The sequence below is a fragment of the Typopeltis vanoorti genome, chromosome 5, assembly GCF_054136105.1.
Source record: "Typopeltis vanoorti isolate ZY-2024b chromosome 5, IOZ_Tvanoo_1.0, whole genome shotgun sequence".
NCBI classification, from domain to species: domain Eukaryota; kingdom Metazoa; phylum Arthropoda; class Arachnida; order Uropygi; family Thelyphonidae; genus Typopeltis; species Typopeltis vanoorti.
Window position 1 is genome coordinate 131676879 of NC_143553.1, and position 26966 is coordinate 131703844.

At 37.5% G+C, this 26966-nt stretch overlaps 1 protein-coding gene across 3 annotated transcripts in view; it reads right to left on the minus strand.

Moving 5' to 3' along the window:
• Positions 1–26966, minus strand: part of Sfxn2 (sideroflexin 2) — a 401343-nt gene that overhangs the window by 366575 nt on the left and 7802 nt on the right. Inside the window, exon 1 of one of the 3 annotated variants that reach the window (XM_090392732.1) lies at positions 23742–23958. The exons of the other annotated variants lie outside the window; for them this stretch is intronic. The gene's annotated coding sequence lies outside the window, so the exon portion shown is untranslated. Of the gene's footprint in view, positions 1–23741; positions 23959–26966 lie in introns of those variants that run through there. 3 annotated transcript variants of the gene reach the window in all.

The window sequence follows — 26966 nt, forward strand, 5'->3', positions numbered from 1 at the left end:
CTTCAATGGGAATGTTCCATTTTTCCACTTGTTCCATTATTGTTGCACATAAACCACATCCTGTGGAATCTGATATATCTGCAAAACCTAAAAAGTTTCCCTGACCTTGACAATTCCATTGTCACAGGAAACAAAGCAAATAATAATGGTCATTTATTCTGTTTTACTTGCATCAAGTGTACAGTCTAAAATTATGGAATAATATTTATATTTTCGAATTGATAATAAAATTATATCCCTGACTGCGTTACTTAAAGTTTCCAATATTTCATTTTGACTGTCTTTACTCAAATAGTGTACTCTATTGTTTCATTGTAGGGCGTTTTCAACATGATTTTCCATAATGGGATCAAACTTCGCAAACAGTTCAACTAATTTTTAAAAATTGCCATTATTCCTTTCATATAATTAATTTATCAGATGATCCATGAAAAGCTAAATTTTGGCTACCAAGGAATTTTATAATTTCAATCAAGTGTTCTAAAACACTCGTCCAATGTTCCTTTTCTATTTCATACATGCTTTGAGTCAGGCAATCAATAGTAGTTTTGTTTTTTAAATTTTTATCGAGTTCCTTCCATTTTAAGAAATTTTTTATGTCTGTGCAAAGTTGTACTTACATTTCTCCAATCATTATAACCTTCTACAAGACTACTTGATTAAGTAGGTGCAAAAAGTTTGCAACATAAGCAAATAACTGAATTTAAAGTTCTGGAATAAATGAGCCATGTTCTTGGCACTAGCTCCCCCGTTTTCCATTTTTCTATTATAATACGTGTCGCCAAATTTATGACCATATGTATCTCTGGGATATATTATATTTTTCTTTTGAACAGGCCCCATTTGAATTAAAACAACTCGTAATTTTTCATCAATGTTTCCCCATTCACTTGCATCTTCTAAATTTACAGACTAACAATGTGTTAGTGTCGTGGTCAACTACAACTAAATCTTCTCCTGTTTTTCACTTAAATTGTGTGTCTTGTGTCTTGTTCAATAGTACTTTCATGCAAACTGGATGATGTGCACGGTTCGTTAACTCTGATTTCTGATGTATCGAGTTGGTTACAATCTACATCAGAATATTTTAATATTTTAACAAATTTATTAAGAGCCCCCAGTTTGTTTCTTAATATCTGCTTCTTTCACAGCATGACACTTATGATTTTGTGCACCGGATAACTTTTTTTTAATTTTTGATTCCATTTCTATTTTATACCCACAAGAAATTATTACACAACATGACACAGAAACGAAATAATAGTCCGCGCTGCGCTACTGTCAATAGGCTCTTGTTGCCAGGTAACCAGTCATATGATATGACTGGTTACCTAGCAACAAATGTTTTGTACGAAAATTCGTTTCCGTGCATGAAAACTGTTCACCGCTTCACTTTAGATAGACTGCAGTAGACACAACATTCTGCAGGCAAGCATTGAGCCTGCTCTCGCTGCAAAATTGTAAACATACAATTTATATACAATTTTTTTTAATTTTTATTTGGTGTATCTGGCCTTATTTATTTTAATATTGATCATTCTAAGAATTTTTTGTTTTTATGATAAAAATTTTGTTTCTTAAAAATTAACTTATGAACCGTACCCTGGCGGTGGCGCCCGCATGCTCTGAATGCCTGTTTCCGCCAGCCCTGGGTAGGAGAGAAATAAAATACCTCCCATGGACCAACAGGATAGCACTTCCCTCATAGGCCGGTCTGGGGGCATCAAAGGTGGCAGCCCCACCACCAGACTCGGGTGCTGAAGGCTAATCCCCTGCAGACCTTAAAATTTCACCCATTAAAAGAAATAACAAAGAGATAGCCGAACTGCCTAAATGGTTAACGACAAAGCGAGGAAAAAGGTACATGAAATATGGAACATGGAACGTTAAAAGTCTAAATGGAAAAGAAAACGAATTAATAGATAAATTTAAAAAATCAAGACTGGATCTGCTAGCAGTCACAGAAACAAAAAGAAAGGTCAAGATTGCTAGAAAATGAAAGATGGGTATATACTTTTGTATTATTATTTTTTTTATTATTATTATTTGACACCTCCAGGGAGTCCAAAGACTCATTGAGGGGGAGTGTGCCAACAGCATCGAACGATTGGTCCCTTCCAACTACTAACCACGCTCAAACTTACTTAACTGAGCCATTAGTAGCAGAGGCTCTACCAATCAACCAACCTTTGCTGGCCTATACTTTTCTATTCAGGGGTAAACCTAAGAGAATGGGGAAAACAAGGGGTAGCTTGCATAATTAAACCAGATCTCAAAGAATATATTACTAAATGGCAACTAATAAACGAAAGGTTGTTGACGATCACTATAGATTTTAAATCAGACAACCAAGTATTCACTGTAATTATTGCATATGGCCCAAACGATAATGCTAATAAAGAAATTAAAGATGAATTCTTTGAACTCTTACAAAAAACAATTGAAGAAGTTCAAGGGCATATCATACTACTAGGAGACCTTAATGGCCGGGTAGGGAATCAAGTAGATGAGGAAGCGAAACAAGAGTTGGGATCACAAGGAGAAATAACCCAGAATAATAATGGAGAAAGAATAATAAATCTTTGCCTTACAATAATTTAGTAATAGCGAATACTATGTTCAAGCATAAAGAAATCCATAAGTTTACCAGGGAAGAGCCCAGTAGAAACAAAAAATCTATAATCGACAACGCCATCATAATCAGGTCATACTGGAAGTATACAAAAAATGCAAGAGTCTATAGAGGTCTTGAAATAGGCAGTGACCACTAATTATTAGTATTGGAAACAATCCATAAAATAAAAGTTGAAAAATGTAGAAAAAGTAGCAAGGAAATAAATGTTAAAATAAAGAACTACAAACTAAAGAAAGAAGAAACAGCCATTGAGCATAAAAGTAAAACAGAAGAGAAGAGAAGATGAAAGAAGAAAAAAAAGAGATATATAAAGACCAATATGTAGAAAACCTATGGTACAGGTTCAAAACACTTCTTCTAGAAACAAGCAAAGAAATTTGTGGTGTATCATTAAATAATAAACAGAAGAAACATAAAACACCCTGGTGGACTGAAGGCCTAAAAGAAGAAATTAAAAAGAAAAAGCAATTATGGAAGAGATATATAACATTAAAGCTGCAGGTTGATAGAGAACTATACAACAACCAAAGAAATAAAGTTAAAACCTTAGTGAAAGAAGAGAAAAGAAAATGCTGAGAAGACTTCGGACATACTTTAGAACAAAATTTTAAAGGAAACCAAAAACTCTTCTATAATGTTTTAAGAAGGAGGAGGTCAGAGAAAGAATGCCCCATAAAGTTTATCAAAAATAAGGATGGAAAGTTACAAATTCTGTAGACATCATGGAAAGATGGAAACAGTACTTTCAAGAATTATTGGAAGATGCGGGACACAGAAAAAATAGAACCCTGACACACAAGCAAAATAGAAGATCAGAGTGAAGAAATTCATGCAAATGAACTGTTAGCAGCAGCAAATCAGCAGGCCATGACCAAATAACACCAGAAATGGTAAAGAATTTAGGAACGAAAGCCATAAAATTTCTTTTACACCTATTCAATGTTGTATGGAAAAAGAAAATTATTCCCAAAGATTGGAAAGTAGCTATAATAATTCCTATATTTAAGAAAGGCAACTGCAAATGTGAAAACCATAGAGGAATTTCGCTTTTAAGCATTCCAGGAAAATTATATGCTCGTATTTTAGAAGCGAGGCTTAGGAATCAAATAGAGGATACACTGGATGAAATGCAATATGGCTTTCGAAAAAATAGAAGCATGCAGGATCTTATCTTCAGTCTTAGACAAATATCAGAGAAAACATGGAATATGGAAAAGAACTACATTCATGTTTTATAGATTTTGAAACGGCCTTTAACCGAGTTCCCAGACACTTAATATGGCAAACATTAAAGAAAAACAAGATACAAGATAACTTAATAGCAGCCATACAAAGCCTCTACAAAAGTAATAGAAATTATGTAAGAACCTGTAATAATAGATCAAAAGGATTTGAAACAAATGTAGGAGTGAGACAAGGCTGTATCCTCAGCCCTCTTCTCTTCATCATAGTAATGGATGAAATTTTAAAGGCATGCCAAGCAAAAACAAAAAAGTTCCACCTAGGATACAGGAAACAGAAAGAAACCAGGATTTCACACATGGCTTTTGCAGATGATGTAGTGATTCTAGTAAATACAGCTGAAGATCTGCAGTAAAATATCAACATTTGGTATGAAGAAACAAAGAAAAGGAATATGACCATAAATATAAATAAAACTAAAACAATGATCATATCTAGAAACCAACAAAAACACATAATAAAAATAGAGAATCATCAACTGGAACAAGTCCACTCCTTTAAATACTTGGGATCATATATAGAAGATGGTAGACTAGATACAGGAATTAACAACAGGATAAGAGGGGGAACAAAGCTATTCTATGCAATGAAAGGCCCACTCCTAGATACGAAAGAAGTCACCCAGAATACCAAAATGGCAGTGTACCGTTCAGTGTTTCTACCAACATTAACATACAGTTATGAGTCTTGGTGTTTAACAACAGGAAACACAAATAAACTACAAACAATTGAAATGAAATATTTCAGGAAAGTGGCACAAAAAACAAGACTAGACCAAATAAGAAATCAAACCATAAGAGACAGTCTTCAAGTTGCACCTCTGAATCAATTCATAACACAAGCCAAAATGAGATGGTTTGGACATCTTAATCGAATGGAAGAAGGAAGAATAGCAAAAACTGTATACGAAAGCCAGAAAATAGGAAAAAGAAACATAGGCAGACCCAGGAAAGGTTGGCAGAAGGAAATTAAAGAAAAATTGGGAAAGAAAGAAATTAACTGGAATGAAGCAAAACAACAAACCTTGGACAGGACGGCATGGAAATCTCTTTGGCAAAATCTCAATGCTTAAAAGCATAAGAGATCATAGACAAAGAAGAAGAAGAAGATTTCCATATGATAAAAATGTCATTTGGCACTCACTACAACAAGTAATAAGATCTCTGAATTTTACTCTACCTTTCTATAGTCAGACTACTATTTCCTTTCTTCAGATTCAGATACCACTTGTGATCTTGTTTACAGAAATGATCCATCTTGGAATGGAGGATTTCATTACTCATCTCTTCAGAATTCCCACCCTATATTCAAGCCCAGGTTTACCAAAGAGTGTGTCAACAGTCCAATAAAAGAAAACAGCTTATCACTCCAGTTTCATTTCCAGTTAAAATCTAGTCCAACTGTTATATCAAATTGTTGTTGTTTCATGTACTGTGACAAACTGTTCTTGTGCTGTGAAGGTGTTGGATATGATACTAGCAAAATATCAGCTAATAAGTTAATAAATATTAATTATTTTCTTATTATTCTGTGTTGTGAATCAATACCGTTAAATAAACTAGCTTGTAATTGCTAGGTTGTCACCATAAGTGAACTTTTCCCAGAAATGTTCTGCCAGCATTCAACAGATCTTCAATATGCATTTCCTACATAATGACTATGTCGATGCTCTCCTTCAGAAACAGTTTTCCCAAAACCTGGCATTTACTATAGCTTAAATTTTCCATGTTCAGTTGAAGTACTCGGACAGTTGGGCCTATGCAAACTGTTGTAAATGTTGATGCAGGTGTCCTCATGGCAGTGATAATGGAGTTGACAACTAAAGCTGCCAGTTATGCACTGCTGATGCATATTCTGCTTTTCATGCGTCCACAATGGGCAGTTTGACACCCAATATTGCCGTTACTCGTTTATCACTACCCAGAGGGCAGGGGGGCAACATGCAGCTTAAGGATTGCTATGGACGCAAGGAACTCTGTCCCCTCAGGAATTTTTATTCTGCTCCCTTACATACCATACAAAGAAGCATAAAACTTTAATTCTATGTAGAGTAGATATACAAAACTTAAACAAAGAAATGTAGTTTGATGTGGGTATTTCTTATATTGCAGAGAATAGGTAGATGACACAAGAACCACTCAAGGTAATCATCTCATAGCAGGCTTCTTTCAAGATGCGGAAATCTAAGAAACGGGATGAACATGTGCTTAGCCACACTTCTGTAAATATTACTGATATTGGTTATTTTTTCCTTTTGTCTGCATTTTCCATAAATGATATTTAATTTCATTAATGAGAAAGATATATATTCTGTGCTTAGCTTGAACTGGAAGTAGAGAATTTGATCTAATGAAAGCATCAGGATTTTTTATTTGTTTCCCATCTTTAGCTGTAACTGGTGAGCTGAAGGAGTAAAAAAAAAAATTTCAATTGTTTCAAAGCATACACTGCCGAGAAGGCTATTAAAGTTATATTGTAAGCACTTGACCCAGTTCACTGGGAGGGTGACTTGCCTAACCCTCCAGACCAGGTCACACTGTACTGAATATCCATTACTGTTACTGAGATTTTTGAAAGCTGTTTCAATATTGGTTGTTATATCTGGATAAGCCTAATGAAAGAGGTTGAATAAGTACCAACAGACCTTCTGTGGTTTATACATTTGGGTTATAAGTATATGCATATTTTGAAGCTGCCTGATAGCAATGCACAACACACTGTGTTGAGGCAGTACAACTTTCATTGTTGAATCTTTATGACAAGTACCCTTGAACAGAGGTAGAAAAAAGACTATGTATTTGATTAGGGTGCCAAAAAATGTGTGGATGTTTAGTGCTTTCTGAATGACCTGTAGAATGTTAACCAAATATTTGAATTTCAGAATGTGCAAGGATAAACCATTCTGAGCTGTTTCTTATCTTTGAAATTTCCAAAAATAGTTTTGGAAACTTGTGTAAATTCCTGTTCCCTATTTATGTTTATGGCATTAACAGTATACTGTATTGAAGGAAAGGTTATCGTTTTTAGTACTGCAGCTCTGCTACTAAAGGATGTAAGTCCCACTATCCACAGTTTGAGAGATTCCCAAATTTTCCTAATGACCTGGGGATTGGAGAATGATGTTTTCTTTTATAGTGATATAATTAAGATTCCTGTAGGGCCTTTCTCCCACTGGGCAAGTTTGTTAGATCAAAAGTTCCAAAAATTTGGACTTTTGTTTTTTTTTTTCCAGATTTACACACAGGCCAATGTTGTTGCTAAACTCTTCTATTGATCTGAAGAAGCAATAGACCAAGTCAGAATCTCTCAATGTTAATGCAATATCACCTGCATATAGAATGGTCTTGTTGGAATATGACACAAGTGGGATGGTTATTCCTCTAATAACAGAACATTACTAGACTTTCTTCACAAAGGGTTCTGCAGCCAAAGCAAAGACCACTGACTTAGAGGATATCCCCATCAACCCCTCCCTTCAATAAATGGAATGAGATTATTATTATCACCCCAAGACCTCATGGAGTCAAAGACTCATCTGGGAGGTCCTTTTATCACACACACATCTCATCATAATGTGTCTTAAACACACTCAAACTCCTTGCAGACACCACACTCTCAGGCAAAGCATTCCAATCATTCACAACTCTGCTCACACCCTCTTTATACAGTTTCTGGGGATGAACTCTGGTTCTCCCCTGATCTCCGACTATTCTCTGTAGAATAATAACCCCACAACCACAGCCAAAAAAAAAAAAAGAGCAGACACCATACCGAGGAAGATGTTCCAGGAAAGCAAGGAGGGACATAGTGAGACTTAAGCTATCATAGTGACAAAAATCACCAAAACAGAAATGTACTCTAAGGAAGCTTCCACAGTCAGACCCAGAAGAGATACCAGGATTGAATTAAGGCAAAAGTCATATATTTCCCATTCACAAGTAGTAAAAGGGTGTATCACCTTATAGGAGATGTGCTTTGCATTATTATTATTATTACGGGCGATTCCAGGGAGTCCTTAGACTCATCGAGGGAGGCACTAAACATCATGTCCACACAACTATACGACATTCTAACAGTATCTATCATACCTTGCCTTGAACTCGCTCACCGTCATAGCACCCACAACAGACTCTGGCAGCTTATTCCACTCATTTACCACTCTAAAAGTAAAGAACCCAGCTCTAACACCCCTGCTAACCATACTCTTGCTCAGCTTCCATAGGTGTCCCCCTAGTTTTCCCACCACCAGTCCTGATTTCAAAAATATCCTCTGAATTAATCCTATAGAAACCCTTCAGCAATTTGAATGTCTCAATCATATCTCCCCTTTTCCGCCTATCAACCAATTTCTGCAACCCACAAATCTTCACCCTGTTCTCATATGGTTCATTCCATAGACCCGCTATCATCTTAGTCACTCGCCTCTGGATCCTGTCCACCTTCTCCCCATCAAGAAGTAACCTAGGTGACCGAATCTGGGCACAGTAGTCGAGATGAGGTCTTATCAAGGCTCAGTACAGAGGTACTATAACTTGCTTGTCTCTGCTCGTCAAGGTATTTTTCAACAACCAAGTGAGTTGATGAGCTGATTTAGGTACTTATACAATGTGCCCCCTAAAATTCATCTCCCTATCCACCAACACTCCCAAATCCCTGGCCTCATCAATCTCCTGGAGTACAGTTCCTGGAGTGGAACTGCTGATAATCTTTTCACCCCAAAATGCATAACCTTATATTTTCTGACATTAAATTAACATCCATTCTCCTTAGCCCAGAACTCCAATATATCCATGTCGTCCTGCAAGATTTTGACATCGTCTGCATTTACTATCGCCCTATCCAACTCTGCATCATCAGCGAACAAATGAACTGTTCCTCTTAGATCTTTCCCTATATCGTTAATGAACAAATTAAACAGCAGTGGTCCAAGAACAGAACCCTGCGGCACACCACTAGTCACAGGCCGTCTTTTGGACTCTACTCCTGAATAAACTACTCTTTGATATCTCTCCATCAACCATCCACATATACATCTCACCAACCCTATATCCATTCCCATATATTGTAGTTTACAGATTAGAATTCCATGTGGTATTCTGTCAAACGCCTTTGCCAGGTCTAGCAGTATCACTGTAAACCCATTACCCTTATCCAGTTCAGCCGTCACCTTGTTATAAAACTTGAGCAAGTTACTGAGGCATGATCTACCCTTCACAAAGCCATGCTGTCCCTACAGTATCTCATTTTCTTCAATCCATTCCTGTATTTTTCCCTTGACTACTTTCTCCAAGACCTTGACAACGACTCCTGATATGGTGATCGGTCGGTAATTTGCAACCATAGTCTTGGATCCTCCTTTATGCAGTGGAGCTATTTTCCCCTCTTTCCACACCTTCGGCACTAAACTAGATCCAAGACTCAGATTAAACAACATGGTCAAGGGCACTGATAATTCTTTAGCCGCTTCACACAAGACCCGTGCCGGTATACTATCCAATCCCACAGATGTATTCACATTAAGGTTCTGTAATAGACTATTCACCTCCACTTCATTCATCACAATTCCCATATAAACTAATGGTTCCTTCATTTTTTCAATATCACCACCTGGATGATTATACTTTTGCAAAGTGCTAGCTCAGTAACTCCACTATATCAACTGATTCAGTGACTTCCTTACCATCGTCATTGCTTAAAATCATTTTGCCGTGTACAGTTTTTTTTTTTTTTTGCTTGCAGCATATTGAAAGAACTGTTTGGGATTCTCTTTAGCTTGCATAGCTAGTTTCTTTTCATAATCCACTTTTGTTTTTTTTAGCACACTCGTTACCCTTCTGGCCTGCACTTTATACCGTTCGTGTGCCTGCAGGTCACTTCTTTCTTTGAATTCCCTCCACAGTTGTTTCTTTTTTTGCAGCTCAAGCTTAATGGTATTATTCATCCGTTTCACCCCTACTTGTTTTACAATTCGGACCTAGGTATACAATCAGCCATAACCTCCTGTAAATGCTCCTTGACCACTTCCCATGCTCTATCGACATCCAGCCCTTGCAGCTGTACATGCCATGGCACTGATCCAAGCAATCTCCTAAGCTTGTCATACTTGCCAGCATGGTAATTCCACATATACTCTGTCTTAATCGAAAATTCCACACCTTTAGCCACCTCCCAGGTCAAGACCTTATGATCACTCTCACCAATAGGTGGCAACATGGTCATATTCATTACAGTCAAATCCTCAGATGCTATTACCAGGTCAAGCACTCTCACACCCCTAGTATTTTCAATTACATGCTGTCTCAGATAGTTATCCCTTAATAATTGAATAAAATCCAGTTCCTTCCTCACATGTGTCCTCTCCTCCTTCCAATCAATGTTACCATAGTTGAAATCCCCCATAATAATTACCCTCCTTCCACTCATTTCATCAATTTGTTCATGCATACTATCTCCACCATCTATTCCATCACCTGGTCTATAGCAGCACCCAACTGTATATTTTATTCTGCCAGTCTCAATCTCACACCAAATAGCCTCAAATGAGCTCTTTTTACTATCCTGCGATACAACTTCAATTCTCCTTGGCTGCAGTTCATCAGCTATCATTATAACACCCCTCCCCCATTTTATTCTCTCTGTCCCTCCTAAACACACTATAACCTACACATTCTATCCCACTAACTATATCATCTTCCGTCAGCCATGTTTCAGTAATGCCAATAACCTGTGGCCAGGAAGAGCCAATCAAGGCCAAAAATTCTTCTTTCTTGTTCCTAATTACTCCTGGCATTAGTATACATGAAATATAGTGATCCCTTTGTCCCACCCCTATCTTGACGCGTTATTCTAAATATCCCATTCCTATTTTTTGGCCTTAGTACTGGCTCGGGTTCATTATATACATTCTTACAGTCAACTGTCTCACTGATGTCCGCATATTCATCCCCCCCCCTCCTTGGTAGTTCTAGTTTCCCTGGTTCTGCACATCCATTTTCATTTCATTCAGCAACACTTTTTCCAGTCTCTGCACACCAAATCCATTCAAATGCAGGCCATCCATCTTGTATAAATCCTTTCGCCCATCAAACTCATTCCACACATCCACGAATTCCACACCACACCATCTGCATAACCTGTGCATAATGTCATTTGCGATTATGGCCTTCCTCCTAAACTCCTCTCTGTCATACCGCAGCAACAGACTCACCATTTTAACTCTGTCGCTACCTTTAACAATATTTTCAAGTCCTCTCTCATAAAAAATTTATGGGATACTAAGGCATCTGATGTGAAGTCATTAGCCTCTATATACAACTGGCCTAGTTGAAAAGATACTTCATGTGCAAACTTTGTTTACACATGGATAAAGAAAGGATTAAACAAGAATATAATTTTTTTTTTTTGGAAAGTTTAATTTAATTTATCACCAAGTAAAAAAACTTTCTACAGTTCTCTCATAACAACTATCTGTTATAAATGGAATGCAGCTGTTTATTTATTGAATGACATTCTGTGGATGTACATGTTCTTAGTTCCTCTGAATACAGAGGTGTGTGATAATGCCAATGGATTGTTTTGTATTTCCACAGATGACCAGTTTCTCTTATATGGCAGTTGAAACAATATATTTGTCTTCTTGGCAGTTGCAACCTATTTTATATATACCTGGAAATATGTGTACATTTTGTTTTGTTTTAATTGGGTGTGTCTTTTGGAGATTGCAGTTTCTTTGAATATTTTGGCAACATGAAACAGATTATACTAGTATATTATGAAATTAAAGAACCTCCATAATATGAATGTAGGTCTGGTGGAATGGGTTGTTCATTAAATTGTATTCTTAATAATAGCTGTAGAAGGTAATTTAGTTCTGCGTTTTGTTTATTTTCATCTGGTAATAGGGCTGGACTCAAGTGTGCAACATTTTAATTATATCATTTTGTATAGTGATGATGAGAAATAAGCATCCAGTATGGTCTGTTTCCTAAATATCCTGAAAATATGCTAATGGAAAGCACCATTTGTGGTTTAGTATGCGGATACCGTTCCATGTGTATTGGCTTCCGCAATAAACTTCACCCAGTGGAAAGGGTGAAATTTAATGTTCTTCCAATCTTAACACCTAAATATAACAGTGTGTCATTTTCTTAAAATGACACACTGTCATATCAAGTTTAAAACAACTCTGCAGTTGTTTTAAACTTGATTTTTAGATATTACTGATTCAAATAAGTCAAAATTTGTCAAAGTTTCTATGCCACTGCCCTAAATTATGAAAATCATGCTAGCATAAAGCACCAAACAACTGATATTAAAGGTTATTCGTACAAGGATAACTCTTCAAACTGCTGCATATACAGATTTGATACTGCAATGGCAAATTGAGAATCCATAGGACTTTCTGCAAATGGTGTTCATACACCTGAAAACACTAATGTTCTATGAGGTGTTTCTGAGAAGTAAGGTAGCCATTTTTTTCTTCTTAATAATGGTGAAAGGTAATGAGATAAAACACAGTGGACAGATAGACCAGTTAATAATGTTCAAAAAGACCGCCACTGCAGTGTAGCACTATAGTCGCCTCACAGCTAATTCCTAGTTGCAAGATGACAGCTACCATATGAGTGTGGTCCAAAACAGGTATCTGTGAAGTTAATCATTTTTTGCAAGCAAAAGGCACTTCACCAAGTGACTCTCACCTTGAACTGGTTGCTGTGTATGGCAAAAAGGAGATATCAAAGTGTTTTTGGTGCAATGAATTTAAAATGGCTGTGGTGACACTGAAGATCAACATTGGGTAGCCAGGCATTTATCGAATAAGATAGAAGACAACATTTCGTGCATTAAGAGCATCGTTCTTGAAGACCAGCAAGCAAAACTATGTAAAACTGCACAAGAGGTGAACTTGAATAAGTCCACTGTTTACAGAATTGTTCACGATGTCCTTGGCTCTTGAAAGGTGGGTGCCCTGACAATTCTCAGAGGAGCACAAAGCAACACACATGGGGATGTGTTTGGAGAATCCATTGCAATACAGAAATGAAGGCAAGGATTTTTTCACTTGCCTAGTCACAGGAGATGAAAAATGGGTTCCCCCAGAGAGTAAACAATACTCCATCACCTGGAAACATGCACAATCTCCTGTGCACAGAGGCATAGCTAGAGGGGGGGGCACCCAGGGTGGCACTTTGAACTTTGTAATATCACACATTGTAATACCACAGCGAATTTTCCTCACAATTGCTGTAAATGTCGCTTGTTGTGAGTTTATTTCAACTTGTTGTTGAAATAAAACTGATTAAGAATTACCTACATTACTATGAATTAGACTTCGACAATATCATCAACGATTTTGCTAACAGAAAAGCAAGAAAAATAACGTTTTAGAATGTTGAAATTAAAGTTTTACTTCAAAAATAAAAATAGTGTTTTAATTTTATTTCCCTATACGTCGTTTTGACTTTTTGTAGTATTTTTGGTGTGTACTGAGAGGGGCAGCAAAAGCTCTAGCTACACCACTGCCTGTGCACAAATTCAAAATTGTTCCCACTGTCTGCAAAGCCACCATGGCCACAGTGTTCTGAGACTACTAAGGCATTCTGTTAGTGGACTTCTTGCTGAAAGGAGGAACAATCAATGCAGAGCTTTACTGTTGAATATTAGACAAACTGAAAGCCAACATTCAACAACCAACTAGGACTTCTGAAAGGGACATGATTTTGGTGCACGACAATGCTAATCCACACACTACAACACTTGTGAGTGAATGCACTATAAAACATTATTATTATGGGCTAATTCATGAAGTCCTTAGACTCATCAAGAGAGGATCTAAACATCATGCCAAGCACTATCTGATATTCATGCAGTATCTATCATTCTTTGCTTTGAACTCATTCACAGGCATGGCACTGACAACAGACTCAGGCAACCTATTCCACTCATTCACCACTCTCCAAGCAAAAAATCTAGTCCTTAACTGTTGCTAACTGCTGTCTTGCTCAGTTTCCAAGGATGGCCCCACCAGTCCTGTTCTGAAAAATTCCTCTGTATTAATCTTGTAAAAACCCTTCAGTAATTTGTATGTCTTAATCATATCATTCCTTTTCTGCCTAACAACTAATTTCTGTAACCCACAAATCTTCAACCTGTCCTTATAAGATTCATATCATAGACAAGATACCATCTTGGTCACTTGCCTTTGGATCCTCTCCATCTCTTTCTCAACTTCAAGAAACCAAGGAGGCCAAATCTGCACATAGTAGTCAGGATGAGATCTTACCAAGGCTCTATAAAGAGGTATGATAACCAGCTTGTCAGGGCATTCTTCAGTAACTAAATAATCTGTTGAGCTGCTTCAGCTACTTTTGCAATATGCCCTCTAAACTTTAATTCCCTATCTACTAACATCCCCAAATCCCTGGCTTCATCAATTTCCTGGAGTACAGTTCCATCAATGTGATACAAAGCTGGTAATCTTTTCACCAGAAAGTGCATAACCTTACACTTTGCCACATTAAACTAATATACATTCTCCTTTGCCCAGACTGCAGTCTATCCAAATCATCCTGCAAAATTAGCTATTGCTCTACCCAAGAATGTCAAAAACAATTTGTGTACAAGTGCAAAAAATGCAAGTCATGTGAAAACGAGAAAATGAAATGACGAATATTAATGATATAAGGAAAGATAGCCAAAGTGTTCTGGCGAATGCAGAAGTAGTGAATGATAGTGTGAGAAATGAAAGTAGTGGCTGAAAGTAATGTGGGTGATGAAGTGACGGTAAGGAGTGAAACAGCGTGTTTAGATAGTATCCTTCACAGGACAAAATGGGAACTAGAGCAACTGGAGAAACGATTGTTGTATGGGCAGTACTGTCGACAGGGTGTAGCATAGAGGCAGCCTGCCTCATGGCGCGGCTTAATAAGGGTGCTCGTTCAGCCATATTGCAGTAGGCACCATCAGTATGCTGACAAATTCTGTTAGCATAGCAAGTGCGGAAAGAAGTTTTTCCAAGCTTAAACTGATTAAAAATTATTTGCAAACAGCAATGACCGAAGAAATATTGGTTAGGCTAGCAACTATATTGACAGAGGCAGACATAGCTTATAATTTTAATTTAGAAGAGCTTATAAACAATTTTATTGTGCGATATCCCCCATAGAGCAAACATTTAATTGATATTATTATGTAATTGTTTTGCATTAATGTTCTCTTGTAATAAAAACAAAATGGCAATTGGAGACGTTCTTATATTTTTGTCTTATAATCCATCAGGAGCGATATTTAATTGTTTGCCTCAGGGTGCAATCTAATCTGGCGATGACTGTGTGTATGGTACAGGAAGCAAGAGAATGAAAGAAAAAGTGAATGAGGAAAGTGCGAGAAACTGGAAATAAGGAGAAGGTATTCTATAGAGCAGTGTTTCTCGAAATGTGGTATGCGTACCCCCCCTCCGAGGGTACGCAAAAGGTCGTTAGGGGGGGTACGTGGAAAAATTACTATGGTAGGATGACTTTAAACAATGTTTGGTAGGAAGGTGACAGAATCAAAAGAAATAGCCGAGTTGCTGAGTGATCATTTTGCAAAGGTGTATCATATGTGTGGAGATTTTACTGTTGCTGATGTGACAGAAAGGCATATCAAAACTGATGTAGATGTATGTTGAATTAGGATTTAAATGGTATTGATGCGAACACAGATTGATAAGAAAATAAATATTTCTTAACTTAAAAGCTAATATTTCGCTGGTATTATATCCAGCATCTTCAGAGCACCCAAACAAAGTTTGTTACAAATGCGAGACAACAACAATACAGTGTAACAGTGGGGCTAGTGTAAGCAATTGCAGCGTGCAACACAAGACTAAAGTCCTAATAGGCGCCATTTATGTTAAAAAAAAAAAATTATGATGTAGAACAAGAGGTCTTCAGCATATTGCAAAATGTCAATGTGAATACAGTAGTACGACTACATGGCATGTCAACCCATGTACTACATGAATGTGCAAGAGAACTGGCACTGCAGAGTTACAGGGAGTGCAAAGAGAGTAAAATAGTTCTATTACATAAAGGTGGCTCACTCCAAGACAAAGCTAGCAAACTACAGACCCATTAATATATCAGGTGTGGTTGTTATTATTATTATTATTATTACTACTGCCTAAGACCCCATGGAATCAAAGACTCATTCAGGAGGTCCATTTGTCATACACACACACAGCTCATTATACCGCGCTTTAAACACACTCAAATTCTCTGCAAACACCACACTTTCAGGCAAGGCATTCCAATCATTCACAACTCTGCAAGCAAAATACCTGCTTCTCACTCCCCTGCACACACCCTCTTTTATACAGTTTCCAGGGATGACCTCTGGTTCTCCCCTGATCACCCACTGTTTACTGTAGAACCTCTCCGACATTGATCCTATAACAACTCTTACTAACATGTAGGCCTCTATCATATCTCCCTTCTTCCTACTATCCACCAGACTCTGTAAACTGCATCCTCTCAATCTTTCCTCATATGTGACATTCTAGAAGTCAGAAACTACCTTAGTCAGTCCTCTGGATCCTTTCCAACATCTCTTCATCCTTTTGAAAACCAGGTGACCAAATCTGGGCATGGTATGGCCTAACCATGTGTGGCCTAATCAAAGCCTTATACAATGAAACAAGACTTCAACAAGTCAGTGTCCTCTGCATCATTCCCAGATTTCTTTGTGTTATCCTCAATTTTGGCAATGTGTCCCCTAAATTTCATATACTTATCCACTATCACCACAAGATCTCTTATTTCCTCCACCTCCAACAATATATCCTCACCAAGCATATGTTCTGCATCCTATCTTTGTTTCCCAAATTTTAAAACCTTACATTTTGCAACATTGAACTCGCATTCCCCGTTCCTGTGCCCAATCACTCAATTTATTAAGTCTTCTTGTAAGGCCACAACATCTTCCCTACTCTTCATGGTTCGTCCCAACTTTGCATCATCTGCAAACAACTGAATATCTCCATCCAAATCTTCGTCAATATCATTAATATACAAGTTGAACAGTAATGTCCTGGATATGGCCTCCTCCATATACAACTTGCTAATACCTACTAGATATCCAGTCTCCAATCCAATGCACTAATCTAATATCCAACCCCATCCGCTCTAGTTTGACTATCAACTAATCACAAGTAATCTATCAAAAGCATTTGCAAAATCTAATTGTGTTACTGTGTCCCTCTCCTCTGTCCAAGGAAGCAGTCACCTTATTGTAATAAGTAAGTAGATTAGTAATACATGACCTACCTTTAGCAAATTCATGCAGTCCATCAAAGATAATACCATTGTTGCCAACCAATTCTGGATCCCAGCTTTCACAAGCTTCTCCAACAACTTAACCACAACCCCTGACACACAGATAGGCCTATAATTTGATGCTTGAGTTTTATCAAGGGGCACAATCTTGCCCTCCTTCCACTCCTTAGGAACCTGACCCAGTGCATGACTCGTATTAAAAAAATGTCAAGGCAAGCGCCAACTCCCTGGCATATTCCTTCAGAATATGTGGTGATATATTATCAAGTCCCACACCTTATTAACATCTAATGTGCTCAATTTCCCATACATCTCTTTCTCACTTACATCAATCTCTCCTCCCCATCATCAACTGCTCTCAATCTCTCCATGAAGTCACATTCACAAGATTGAAAGATCTTTGTGAACTGCTCATTAAGTATCTCCACTATATCTTCCATAACAGCTTTATACCATTTTCTTCAATCAATGTCATCTTTCCATAATCATTCTTTTTTTTGCCGGCTACATTTCGAAAGAACTCCTTAGGATTCTTTTTGGCTTCATTAGCTAAGTGCTGCTCATACGTCACTTGCTACCCTTACCAACCAAGTCACCCACCTAGCATGGTCTTTGTAATCCTCATGGAATTGGTTATTACCACTTCTCTTATGCTGCCTCCATTATGCCCTTTTTCTCTGTATTGCATGCTTAATCCCTTTATTCATCCATTTCACACTTACCCTATTTAACCTTCTGACCCTTGTAATGCATCTAGACAAGGCATTACAATGCATTACTTAAAAATCTCCCAAGCTGCATTCATCTCTTTTCCAGCTAACTCTTCATTCCATGCTACACCTGCAAGCTGTCTCCTGAGCTCTTCATAATCAATCCCCTTGTAGCTCCACATATACCCCTTTCTCACTGAGGTCCTAACACTGCTGACAACCACCCAGGTAATCACTCCATGGTCACTTTCACAACTGGTAGGTGATTGGACACCTCATTTATAATTGCATCCTCTGATGATAAGATCAAATCCAAGACCCTCCATCCTCGTGTGCCCTCAGACAGAGGGCACACGAGGTTGGAGGGTCTGAGGTAGTTGTCCCACAAAAAATCAAGAAACTCATTTTCTTTACTTCCAGTTGCTATCTCATCATTCCAGTCTATATTGGCATAATTAAAATCACCTATAATGATCACCTGGCTAATTTGATTATACATTCCATAGTCATTATTATCCACATTACCAGGTCTATAACAATAACAACAGCCAACCAAGTATTTCATTCTATTCACCTATCTCACACCATACTGCCTCAAAACCACTGGCACTATTTCCCTCTTGCATCTCTACTTTGTATGGACATAACTCTTTCTCTATCATCAGTAGCACTCCTCCTCCCTTTCTATCCTCACAAAACACATCATACCCTTCCATTTCTATTCCTGTCAGGATGTCGTCCTCATCTAACAATGTCTCACTTATTTCAACAATTTTTGGGTGAACAGACTCAATTAATGCAACCACTTCATCTGCCTTGTTTCTTATACTTCTAGCATTTGTACACAAACACAACAGCTCATTCCTGGATCTACAACTAGTTCCACTGATTATACCACTCATTTGATGTGATTTCACCATGCTCAACTGGAGTTATTTCGCTTTATGCTTATTCATTTTAGAACCCTCTTCAAGACCAACTGTTTCCTCTTGATCCCAGGTCATCCCATTCCTTTCCTGTCTACACATGCATTCACATCTTCTTGGAGCATCCACCTTCCTCAAACTGTGTTTCCCCTGTCCACCCTGAACCTCTCCTCCCCGTTTCCCTGTCCTTCTTGCATACCCATTCTCTCATTCTCTATACTCATGCCACTCACTTCTCATTCATAACTACCTCTTCAATCTCTCCTGTCTTACTCTCCTGCTCTTCCACATTGCTTCCCATTTGATCAGCTTCATTCTCTGTACTCACTTCTCTACCTTCCAGCAGCAGTCTCTCCAAGCAACTCACACCAAAACCACTAAAATGCATCACTCTATATAAAAGTGATGCAGTCCATCACACTTATATAGTTCACTTCGTCCTTCAAACTCATTCCACACATTAACAAACTGCACTCCTTTCTCCTCACACATTTCAGCTAACATATCATTCATAATCCTTGCTCTCTGACTCATCTCACCACTGTCATACCTAGGCAATATGCTTACTACCTTTCCTATTACACTATTCTCTTTTATCCATCTAAGCAACCTGCCAATATCCAATCTGATATGCTCTTTGTTCTCAGTCAAGTCATTCACGTACCTATTAAAACTACCAACTCTTTTGGTTGCTTCCTTCTCATATCCAATGCCTCAATCACTCTACTCATTCTACCGCCAGGAAAACATACCTTGTGCATCCTTTTATCCAGCACACCTTTAATAATTGAGTCACCATACAACACCACACGCGAGTCTTTTGTTACCTCTTTTAATACCGACATGATTTGTTTTAATCATTTTCACTCTTCCATACATTTCCCAAATTTTTTTAACTTCATTCCGCATCCATTTCATTTCTTGCCTCATCCTAACCAACTCAAATTTCGAATCTAACATATGTAGTGACCCTATAGGAGTGCCTCATTGTATATCAATGGAGTACCTCATTAATATATCAGGGGTGATTGTTATAATATTGGAAAAGTTGGTTAAAGTTAAAATCCAACACTGGGTGGATAGGGATGTAATGCTCTATAGTAGAAGACAGCATAGCTTTGTAAAGGGTATGTCCTGCCTTAGTAATTTATTCATGTTTTATAATAAAGTGACAGTGGAATTGGATAAAAAAAAAAATTGCTTGGACAGATTGGCTGATAGGCAGATGGTAGTGTAGTATGTGGCGAAGTGGAATCTAGGAGAATGAGGGTGACTAGTGGAGTACCTCGTGGTTTTGTATTAGGGTCACTACTCTTTAATTTGTGTATCAATGATATAGGAAAAGATTTAAGTGGGGAAGGAGGGATATTTAGTTGTTTGCTTGTTATGCAAAACTTGGGAGAATAATTGATAAAGGTGATGTAGATTTCATGCAGGATGATTTAAATAATGAAGTAAAGGTTAATGATTGTTAATTTAATGTTATAGCAGACAGTATAACCTGTTGAAAAGGTTACATACGGTACATCATATTGATAGTACTGGGTTGCAGGAAATTGATGAGGCTAAGGGAGTTGTGGGATAATGGTGGAACAGAGAGTTGCAATTCTGAGCATATTGCAAATGTTGGTAAAATAGCTCAAAGGAATTACTTGGATGTTGACAAACATGCTAACAAGTAAAGAAAGGGAAGTTACTGACTTCCTTTATAAGACTATGATTCGAACACATTTTGATTAATGTACACAGATTTGGTCACCTGGGTTTCTCAAGGGATCAGAAGGCAGCAGAGAGAATTCAGAGATGAGTTCTCTCTGCTGCCTTCTGAACATTCCACAGACTAAGCTAGAGATAGGTCTGTGGATGTTCCCTACGAGGATAGGTTGAAGGTATGTGGATTACAAAGTTTAGTTGATAGGCAGAAAAGAGAGGACATGATAGAAACTTTTAAGATATTAAAGGGGTTTTATAAACTTAATGCAAAGGAAATTTTTCAATATATGACAAATAGTCAAAGAACTAGGGGGTCATCCGTGGAAGTTGTGTAAGAGTGCAATATGTGGCGTCATCAGTAAGGGTGTGCGGACTGGGTTATTTGCATGGAGTGTGGTGAATGAGTGAAATGGATTGCCAGAATTAGTTATGAGTTCCCTGACAGTGAATGAGTTTAAAGAGAGGTGTGATAGGTTATGTATAAATAACAGTTAGGATCTCCCATAATGAGTCTCAAGACTCTATGTAAATACCTAAAATAATAATATGACAAGACAGTTTCTTGAAGACCTGAGGATTATAATCATTGGGAAAACATTACCAGATACACTGTTCCAAAGAGCAGGAGTATGAGTACAGAGAATGAGAATTTGGTTTGATGAGTAAGAGTTGAACTGCATGTGGCTAGCAGTTTCTTGTGTTCATATGTAATTAAATTGGAGGGATGGTAAGGCAGTTAAGTTGAAAATAGTATGGGTATAGGCAGGGATCTAGAAATACAACAAATCTGCTGCTAGCCACAAAACAGTTTTATTCATTGTAGGTATCCGTCTCCTTTATATAAATATGATTATAAGTGATGTTTTAAAGAACGAAATATTATGATCACAAAATAAAGTAATACATTATTTAATTCTTACTATACATTATATGTAATTATATTCTTTCCTTTTGATGTGGGTTTAAAATGTACACCACTAACACTTACTTTTCATTTACGTATGTCCTCTAGTGTACCTTTTCTTGAATAAAGTCCAGAGAGGGGCCATTCATATGTGTCATCAATAAATCATTCAGGATAAGGGATATGTCGATGATCTCAACTTCCCTTTTATTACATTCAATTGACTAAAACCTTATTCACATGATGGTGTACTAGCTGGTATAATGATTACAATTTCAACCAATTTTGAAAGAAATGGAAATCTGTTCTTATTGCTCATTGTTCTTGTTCAAATGTTTCCTCACAACTTTGAATTCATTACTACTCTTTCATCAAATTTACTGAAACTGTTTCTTCATTATCATTAAAATATTTGCTGAAATATTTACCTAAAATCATAATTTTTTCTTCACCAAAATCTTCTGGATCTTTAGTCAGGTAAATATGAGCTTTATTTTGATTCTATAAATTAACGATGCCAAGAAATTATATTCTTGTTTCATCCTTTATCCAAGTGTAAGCAAACAAAGTTTGCTTACGTTAGGGATAAGTAACATGCCTGTTACTTATCTCTATTCTTTCATCTTTTTAGTGAATTCTGGTAAAAGGTATTGTTATTGCTGTTTCAATTTCAACAACAAGAGAACATCTTTAATAGAATTTAAAACAGCCAGGTTCAGTTATGCACCATATAGTGTGTTGATATCAGATCTGGCACATCTTTCTATAATTTTGCCCAGAGTCCATTATTATTTTTTCCAGTATGTTACTTGTCAATCTGTTTCAATGCCTATTAACCAATTACTAATTCTTCCATAAGAATGACATATTCATTTCACTCTCTTTATGTATCAATGTATCTTGCAGCTACTGAGTTTTGCAATGGAATTACAGAAATAAATGTATCTTTCAGTTTCTGATTTTTATCTATGTATCTCATATGGACAAGTTCTTCCTCATTTGAAATATCTGTAGAAGCATCTAGGAGAAGATTCACTCTACTGGAGTCTATGATTTCCATAACTAATTCTTGTTTAACACTTTCATTGCCAAGCTGAAAATTGGAATTTCGTGTGGTGGCCAAATTATTATTTTTTTATTTAGTTAGCGATGTCTACGCGATAACGCGTGATCGGCTGTCAGGTGAGAACTCGCATCACGTGATATCGCATGATTGGCAATGAACGTGTTAATAACATCAGCAATAGTGGAATGTCATTTTAGTGATTAATTAATAATAATAGCCTAAATTAATTTAATAAGTTAATTCCTTTACAATTATATAAGATACTATCTCCTGAATGGAAATAAAACTTCTTTAATAAATTCACTGGCAACTTATTTACACAGTAAATAAGTATATTTATTATTATTATTATTGTTGCATAACACCTCCAGGGAATCCAGAGACTCATCAAGGGAGAGCACCTACTCTACAACACTCCGTCTCCATCACTCCACCAACTGCAACCACCTTCATCATCTATACCAACACCAACCACCACTGCTAGTGTTTTCATAGACAATCACAAACATCCATGCCAATGGTGGGATTTGAATCGCAGCCTTTTGGCTGGAGAGCAAATACGCTATCCACTGGGCCAACCAGGCCATTTTAAAATGAAAAAAGTGTAAATTATGTGAAGAAAATAATGCATTTTGAATGCATTTAGAAGGCAGCTGAAAATTCATTGGTCTGATAACTCACCTGTGGTGAATGGATTTCGGGGCCCTGTGTATAAGCATTTCCAGTGCCCATGGAATGACCACCTGATTGGACAAGTTGTTAGCATACCTGCTCTCCAACCAACAGGCTGCAGGTTCGAATCCCGCCATGGAGGCATAGATGTTTGTGACTGTCTTTAGGTGGGAGATAAATTTCATCTTCCCCAGGTGTGAGACCACCAACCCACTTATTGGAGGCCTGAAGTGGCTTGAAAAAAGTTCCATGTTTTGTCTCTGGAACAGGGTTTCCAGATTATATAGGAAATAGCTCACACAAAAAGTTAAGCAAGTTTGAGTGTGGTTAGTGGTTGGATGGAGTTCAATCGTTCGATGCTGTTGGCACACTCTCCCTCGATGAGTCTTTGGACTCCCTAGAGGTGTCACATAATAATAATAATGATAATAATAAATTAAAGATACAAAAAAAAAAAATATATATATATATATATATAACTGATAAAATAGAAAAAAAAAAAATTCTTAGCCTACCCAGAGTACAAAAGGTATTATAGGTTTGCAAATAACCTTTCATACCTCAAGGGCTCACTTTAGTGAGTACGGACATGGCAAACCCGAGGTACCTGATGCTGGACCATGCCTTACTTCACGTAATATACAACTGTTATATTATCTGTAGACTGGTCCCTCCTCTTTTTCTTTTCTCTCTTTCTTTCTTTTCCTCTTGCTTCTTCTCCCCAGTGCTATTAGAGTAATCGAGGGCTAGGGGTGAATCTTTCCTATTTTGCTATTTCATCTTTTCTCATGTGGAAAGGGCTTCTGCAACCCTTCCACTTTCTTCTTTCAGTGACTTCACTCAAAATTGCTAATATGGTTGTGCCTTATAATGCATTTCATGCTGCATCAGTTGTCGTGCAGAATAATCAGAGCTGCGTTTAAGGAAACTGTTCGAGAAGTATATTACAGTCTCCATCAAAAATCAATGATATTGTGAATGAGCAACACAGAAAATATAAGCTTAATCTTAGAAGGGAATTTTACATTGGCATGTGGAATGTTCGAGGTCTACAGATCGGCACTGAGATTGTCTGTAAAGAGATGGATAGGTATAAGACTGACATCCTGGGAATTACAGAGACCAGATGGAAAGGAGAAGGTCACTTCAAAAGACAGGATGGTAAGCTGGTTATTTACTCAGATGGTAAGCTAGTTATTTACTCAAAACATCATGGGGTAGCTGTGACACTGAAGATAGTTCAGGCAAGAAGCCTTCTTGGTTATAACCCCATTAATGATAGGATACTTTCTATTAGACTTAAGGCTCAGCCTGCCACTGTATCAATCGTGGTAGTTTATGCATCCCACACGGATAGGCCTGAAGAAGAGAGTGAAGAATTCTATGAAAACTTACAAACTGTTTTGGACTGCCTACCAAGGAGAGACATGCTCTACATCTTAGGGGATGGGACTTAAATGCAAAAGTGGGAAAGAGTACGAGAGTTAAGCCGGAGTGTGGCATGTTTGGTCTGGGTGAATGCAACACCCGTGGTGAAAGACTTGAAATTTTCCCATGCTAACAGATTAGTTATTACTAATACCTGCTTCCAGAAACACCCACGATGGATCTATACGTGGATATCTAACATTGATGGGTCAAGACTAATTACATCCTGGCTCTCCAGCGGTGGAAGACAAGCATCTCTGATGTGCACACTTGTCCTGGAGCAGATTGTGGTATAGACCATCAGCTAGTAAGAGCCAAAGTAAGACTAAGACTCAGAAAACGTCCAAGCCAGGCACATTCCACTAGATTGGATGTTAGAGTAATTCCTACTGGATTCACAGAAGAAACATCAACTCGGTTGGATGATTTTCTGGAGACAAATGAGGAGAAACTCACCAGAAATGCTTTGGAAAGGAATCAAGGTGATAATACAGGATACAGCCAAGAAGTATCTCAGCCCAATAAGAAGACCAAGAGACCCATGGATATCAGATTCAACATGTGAACTGATCAAAAGAAGGTGGTTGGAAAAACAAAGAGACACGGGGACTGAAGAATATAAGAGTTTACACAGAGAAGTCAGAAGAACCATCAAGCAGGACAATGAAAAGTTCTATACTAATAAATGTGAAGAGATAGAGCTCCAGATGAGAAGGCTCAATTATAAAAGGATGTTTTATTTAGTTTGTGACTTAAAGCAAAATTTTAAGCCCAAATTGAATGTCATCAAAGACAGGAATGGAGCATTACTAACAGAAGAAATGGAAATCAAAAACAGATGGAAAAAAATAATGTGAGGAACTGTACAGTAGAGTGGATAAAGAAAATGCAGAGGAGCCCTTTCACCAGGAAAATTTTGATTTGGAACCTCCTCCACTTAGGCATGAAGTTGAAAGAGCAGTTAAGCAGCTTAACAGCAATAAGGCACCAGGTGCAGATGAAATCCCAGCAGAGTTAATTAAGGCCACAGGGGATGGAGGTATAAGAGTGTTTCATAGATTGATTACAAGGATATGGGAGACAGGATCATGGCCTGGAGATTGGAAGAAGTCTGTTTTCATACCACTACATAAGGAGATATGAAAGCATGCAACAACTATAGAACTATTAGTTTAGTATCTCATGCAAGCAAAATTTTATTAAAGATCGTGCTAAATAGGATTAAGGCAGAGATGCCTGAGGAACAAGGGTTTTAGACACCAGAGATCAGATCCTTTGCCTTAGACCAGGGTACGCCAAACTTCTTTGACCGTCGACCCCTTCAAGAGTTTCTTGACTTTTTATCAACCCCCTCTATTTTACTATTACGTAATTATAACAGGATAAGCAAAAAAGACGGTTGTTGGTAAATACATCATTTTGGCCTACTTGATTAGCCTCCGTAACTATTTTCATAACCTTGCTCCATCTTACAGGTCCTATTCATGTCGCTCTTCCCACGATTCACTCTTAATTGTGTTGTCATTCAGGATAGAGATAATTCAAGTTAACCGAATTAAATATTACCCGTACAATGATGTCTTATATTTTTCTATTGACCCCCAATTGACCCATGAGCCAGAATCGACCCCTAACAATGTTATATCGACCCCTAGGGGTCGATATCAACCACTGCCTTAGACAAATCATAGAAAAATGTAAAGAATTTCGACTTCCTCTAGTAATGTGTTTATTAGACTACTCTAAAGCTTTTGACTGTGTTCAGCATGTGAAACTGTGGGAAGTAATGAAAAGAATGGTTTTCCTCAACACACTATCTAGTTGATAGCCAACTTGTACAGGGAACAAGAAGCCACGGTAAGAACAGGTGTTGGAATGACTGATCGGCTTCAGGTTGGAAAAGGAGTAAGGCAAGGATGCTTACTTTCTCCTCACTTGTTTAGTATATATATGGAAAACATCATGCATGAAGCATTGGATAAGCTGAAGACAGGACTCAGGATAGGAGGTAGATTGATCAGTAATCTGAGGTATGCTGATGATACAGTACTGCTTTGTAATGATATGGAAGAACTAGAACAAAATCTTGACATAATTAACAAGATCAGTAAAAACAGAGAACTTCAACTAAATCCTAGCAAGACAAAGATTATGGTTCTCAAAGGAAATACAAACAGGGAAGCTCTTGAGAAACAAGTTTACCTTAATGGAAAAAGAATTGAGGAAGTCAGCAAGTTTGAGTACCTGGGATCCATTATTAATGTAAAGAATTGCTGTTCAGAAGACATCAGAAGGAAGTTAGGAATGGCTAAAACAACAGTCAGAGACTTGTCTAAAATCTGGAAGGATGGATCTAT